The sequence below is a fragment of the Piliocolobus tephrosceles genome, chromosome 1, assembly GCF_002776525.5.
Source record: "Piliocolobus tephrosceles isolate RC106 chromosome 1, ASM277652v3, whole genome shotgun sequence".
In the NCBI taxonomy this organism is placed as follows: Eukaryota; Metazoa; Chordata; class Mammalia; order Primates; family Cercopithecidae; genus Piliocolobus; species Piliocolobus tephrosceles.
In genome coordinates, this window is record NC_045434.1 from 52763420 (window position 1) to 52769817 (window position 6398).

Here is a 6398-nt window from a genome sequence, read left to right on the forward strand (position 1 = left end):
TGCATTAAATGACTAAGAAACATTTCCAAAACATGGATAATTTTTAGATTGTTATCAGTGGTAAATAAGAAGAGGTCTTTACAAAAACAATAGATAAGAATGTCAATTAATCCATGAGGCTGATTTTCAAATGAGAAGAGATTCCCTGTAGGAAATTTCTTCTAGAAAAGGTAGGTTGATTTGTTACATACCCTACTGTATACTTTGGCTATAAAGAGGATTGTTTGAATGCATTTGAGTCAGGCTAGTAATGAGAGATAATAATAGTAACATATGTCTCTTCATTAAATAAGTAATTCACTAAGGAGTCAATTATTAATTATGTGGATTTCTGTGCACTTTTTGGAAACACTTGAACTAAGAAATAAGTAATTTTCTATACTGAATTATGTTTACAAAAATATGTATCTTTGGCAATTTGGGATTACACATATAAAGCAATGAAATTCGAAAGAGAAGGATTCAAATTGCAATTAAAATACTTAATATATTTTCTAGTTTAAATAAATGCAGTCATAATAAAGAAAATACATGTTATTCTCTCCTTCCCACTTCATATCTCTATCTGCTATTCTAACCTATTCTTTCTAGCTTGATTCCAAAATAAGCAGTCACAACACAGTGGTGTGTTAAACAAGGAAAATTGATTAATATATAAATATAGACCATAAGTGTACCCTATACCACTGTGTCAGGGCTTTAACTTTTAAGCATTGTGTGCATTAATTTAAAAACCTCTGAATTGCAAAACTTAATTAGAAACCGAAAAGGCAGTATCCATGAGTCAACACTTCAGTTCATTATATTTGCTTTCTCACAAAATATTTTTTTGCTCTGACAAATGCCTGATACAGGAAGTGAAGTGCTGCCCCTTCCCTCTCCAAAACAATTATAAAACCTTTAGCCAGTATGTTTTAATGAATGGCTTGATGTACCAAGAATACGTAAAAGTGAGAACAAGGTATGAGATAATATCTAAGAATATGTTATTACTCCTCTCATTTATTGTAGAAATGTGACTGCAGAAGGGATGGGGAAAAGAGCAAAGATCTAGCCAGTAATCACTAGGAACTCCTGAGTCATCCAATTTATATTGTTGGAGGAAAAAAACAAAATAAAAACAAAACAGCACTTCTATAGAATTAACACTTTAAAAGATAAGATTATGAGAACAAATGGTTCCACAATCTCCTGATAACTCAAAAGAGAGAAGAGTTACACCAGAACTCAACTATTCTGGTGTATATTTAAATGTGTCCATCAGAGAAGAACATACATAGCGACATCTTCTTTTTGAGTTTTAGGGGAGAAGCAAACGTTCCATATGGGATTATTATTCTTTGTACATATTGAAGAAGAATCTTCATTGCTTTAAGAATTCCACAAAACCTAAATAATAACTTAAGAAAAAAATACATTCTAAAGCGAAAAGAGTTTTTGACCTTGTGCATCATTGTCAGACTTTTCAGTCTCAGGAAGGTATCATTATTCTCACCATGATGCCATATGAGTGCAGAGTCCAAAGACTTTGCTGCAGAAAGCAATTTTATCATATTATTTCTTCAAAATAATTTACCCCTGAGATGCAAAAAGTTTGCTTGTAAGTTTACTCTTGGTTGGGTTGGATTCCAAATCAAAATTGTATGTGGAAAACAGTGAAAAATGATATAACTTCACAAAATGTTGTGACACTCAAATGAGATTTTTGGAAGGAAAGTGTTTAAAAAAAAAAACACACACTATTTAAAAAACCTTCCATTTCTGGTGATGACCCCTAATAATGATAATAAAAGTCTTTGTTTCAAGATTTTCTATTGCAAGATAACAATAGTTTTCAGAAAACTAAAAATTACAAGATTATCTGACAACATCAAGTTGTTTAAAATGAACAACTTATTCCACTAGAGTCATCAATTATATAATGATCATGTTCTCAAGAAGGAAATGTGAATTAAAAGAAAATTTTAATGTGAAATAAAGATAATAGAAGACACATTAAGCAAGATAAAATGACTTTCAAATATATTTTTTAAAAATTCAGTAATATAAGTCACTGAAATTTTAGGGATAGATATATATATATAAATCACTATAATGTTCTATTGAAACTCTGAGACCATTTATAACACAATATTCTAATTTATTTAAATTATTGAGTCTCTTAAGAATGAGTGTTTTTAGTACATTGTGTCTCAGAATTATTACTGTTTTTGTCATCTTGCAAACATGTTATATATTATTATGTACATACAAATTTAAGACAGTAATTAGTTTTCTTTAATTTTAATTTCTGTGCATATATAGTAGGTATATAGATTTATTGGGTATGTGAGATGTTTTGATACAGGTATACAATGCGTAATAACTACATCATGGAAAAAGGGGCATACATCCCCTCAAACATTTATTCTTTGTGTTACAAACAATGCAATTATACTGTTTTAGTTAATTTAAAAGGTACAATTAAATTATTATTGACTATAGTCACCATGTTGTGCTATCAAATACTAGGTGTTATTCCTTCTAACTGCTATTTTTTTTAACCCATTAACCTTCCCCACTTCTCCCTGTCTTAACGTCTACTCTTCCCAGCCTCTGGTAATTAACCTTCTACTCTCTATCTCCATGAGTTCAGTTCCATCCCTTTATTGCAAATGACAAAGTCTCATTCCTTTTTATGACTGATTAGTACTCCATTGTGTGTTACTACAACGTTTTCTTTACCCATTTATCAGTCGATGGACATTTAGATTGCTTCCACATTTTGACTATGTGGACAGTGCTGCAACAAACACAAGGGTGCAGTATTGTTTCTCTCTTACATACTATTGTTTCATCGTTTCTCTCCAGTAAACTGATTTTCCTTCTTTAGGGCATATAACTAGCAGTAGGATTGCTAGGTTTTATGGAAGCTCTATTATTGTTTTTTTGAGAAACCTCTCAACTGTTTTCCATAGTGGTTGTACTGACTTAAGTTCCCACCAACAGTGTCTGAGAGTTCTCCTTTCTCCACATTCTCACCAGCATTTGCAATATATTGCCTGTCTTTTAGATATAAGCCACTTGAGCTGTGGTGAGAAGACATTTCATTGTAATTTTGATTTTCATTTCTGATGATCAGCAATGTTGAGTACCTTTTCATATGCCTGTTTGCCATTGGTATGTCTTCTTTTGAAAAGTGTCTATTTAAATATTTTGCCCATTTTCAATCAGATTACTAGATTTTTTTTCCTAGGGACTTGTTTGAGCTCCTTATATATTCCGATATTAATCCTTTGTCAGATGAGTAGTTTGTAAATATTTTCTCCAATTCTGTGGGTTATTGCTACACTTTGTTGACTGTTTCCTTTGCTTTGCAGAAGCTTTTTAACTTGATGTGGTCCCATTTGTCTATTTTTGCTTTGCTTGCCTATGCTTGTGGGGTATTGCTCAAGAAATTTTTGCCCAGACCGATGTCCTGGAGAGTTTCCCTGGGGTTTTCTTGCAGTATTTTAATAGATTGAGGCCTTAGATTTAAGTCTTTCTTCCATTTTGATTAGAATTTTGTATATGGTGAGAGACAGGGGTCTAGTTTCCTTATTCTTCATATGGATATCCAGTTTTCCCAGAACCATATGTTAAAGAGACTGTCTTTTCCCCAATCCGTGTTCTTGGCGCCCTTATTGAAAATGAGTTCACCATAGGTGTGAGGATTTGTTTCTGGGTTCTCTATTCTATTCCCCTGGTCTCTGCGTCTGTTTTTATTCCAGTAACTTGCCGTTTTGGTTACTACAGCTCTGTAGAATAATTTGAAGTCAGGTAATGTGATTCCTCCAGTTTTCTTCTTTTGCTTAAGGATATCTCTGCCTATTCTGGGTCTTTTATGGTTCCATATAAATTTTAGGTTTTTTTTTTTCTATTTTGGTGAAGAATGCCATTGGCATTTTGATAGGGATTACATTGAATCTATATATCACTTTGGGTAGTATGGACATTTTAACAATACTGATTCTTCCAATACACGAACATGGAATATCTTTCCATTTTTTAGTGTCTTCTTCAATTTCTTTCATCAGTGTTTTATAGTTTTCATTACAGAAATCTTTCACTTTTTTGAGTTAATTCCTAGGTATTTGATTTTATTTGTGGCTATTGTAAATGGGATGGCTTTTGTTACTTATTTTCAGATTGTTCACTGTTAGAATATAGAAATGCTTCTGATTTCTGTATGTTGATTGTGTCCTGCAACTTTACTAAATTTGTTTACTATTTCTAATAGCTTTTTGTGAAGTGTTCAGGTTTTTCCAAATATAAGATTATATCATCTGCCTCAAAGATAATTTTACTTATTTTCCAATTTGGATGTGCTTTATATCTTTCTCTTATCTGATTGCTCTAGCTAAGACCTGTAGTACTCTGTTGAATAACAGTGGTGAAAATGGGCATCCTTGTCATGGTCCAGATCTTAGAGGAAAGGCTTTCAGTTTTTCCCATTCAGTATAATACCAGGTGTGGGTTTGTTGTATATAACTTTTATTATGTTGAGGAATGTTCCTTGTTTACCTAGTTTTTTAAGGATTATTATGAAGGGATGTTGAATTTTTATCAAATGCTTTTTTAGGATTAATTGAAACAATCATAAATTTGTCCTTCATTCTGTTGATACAATATATCACATTCATTGATTTGCAAATGTTAAATCGTCCTTGCATCCCAGGGATAAATCCCACTTGGTCACAATGAATGATCTTCTTACCGTTTTGTTGAATTTGGTTTGCTAGCATGTTGTTGAGGATTTTTGCACTAATATTCATCTGAGATATTTGCCTAGAGTTTTCTTTTCCTGATGTGTCTTTTATTTTGGCATCAGGGTAAGACTGGCCTAGTAAAATGAGCTTGGAAATATCCACTGTTCTATTTTTCAGAATAATGTGAGTGGGACTGGTATCAGTCTTTCTTTTGATGTGTAGTAGAATTCAGCAGTGAAACAATAAGGTCTCTGGCTTTTCTTTGGGAGTCTTTTTATTAAGGCATCGATCTCATAATTTGTTATTGGTCTGTTGAGTTTTGTATTTCTTCCTTGTTCAATATGGATAGGTTATGTCTAGGAATTTGACCATTTTTTTTTTCTAGATTTTCCAGTATATTGACATAGAGTTGCTCATAGTAGCCACTATTTGAATTTCTGTATTATCAGTTGTAATGTGTCCTTTATCATTCCTTATTTTATTTATTTGGAATCTCTCTATTTTTTTAGTTGGTTTGAAAGTTTGTCAGTTTTATTTAACTTTACAAAACAGTTTTTTGTTTTATTGATCCTCTATATTCCTATTTATTGTTTACTTCTTTTTAATTTCATTTATTTCTTCTCTGATCTTTATTACTTCTTTTATTCTAATATTTTTGTACTTGGTTCACCCTTGCTTTTATACTTCTTTAAAATGCATCATTAGATTGTCTATTTGAAGTTTTGCCTCTTTTTTGACGTAGGCACTTATAGCTACAAACTTCTCTCTTAGTCTGCTTTTGCTGTATCCCATAGGTTTTGGTATGCTGTGTTTCTACTGTCATTGGTTTCTGAATATTTTCAGTTTCCTTCTTAATTTCATCATTGGCCCACTGGTCGTTCAGGAACATATTGTTTGAATTCCATGTGTTTGTATAGTTCCAAAATTCCACTAGTTATTGATTTCTAGTTTTATTTAATCGTGGTCAAAGAAAATGCTTTGACATTATCTAGTTTTTGGAATGTTTTAAGACTTGTTTTGTAATCTAACATATGGTCTATCCTTAAGAATGATGCATGTGCTGAGGAAAAGAACGTGTATTCTGCAGCCATTGGATGCAATGTTCTGTAAATGTTATATATTTTGGTGCTCCAATGTTGTGTGTCTCCCCAGCCCAGTCCACTGGCTCTGGGACGAAGTTCAGCACTAGCACTCGCCTAGAAGTTGCAGTCTGTGGCCTAGACTGTCTTTCAAGTTTACTTGGTGCCCCAGTGCATGTTAGCCCATGGTGGTGAGACTTGTGGGAAATCAAGTTGATCTGCTGCAATTGGCAATTCCCTTCTGAAAGGAGCTGTTTTAAATGCTCCCTCAGTGCCCGCTGAGTTTGGTCCAGTTTTGTTTTCTGCTCTAACAGGGCAACACTGAGTTCAATGCCTCACAATCGCTTCACTGTTCCCCTTCTCGGTGCACAGAAATGCTCTCCACACTATGTTGTCATTGGCAGGGCTTTGGGCAAGGGTGGTGTCAGTGATTCAAGACTGTTTTTCCCTCCTCATCAGTGCCTCATCAGTGCTATGAAGTTCCTCATCAGTGCTGTGAAGTTAAGACCGGATACCATGAGTCTCACCTGATTTTTGGTTCTCATGAAGGTGCTTTACTTGTTTGTTTATTTATTTATTTATTTATTGTAGA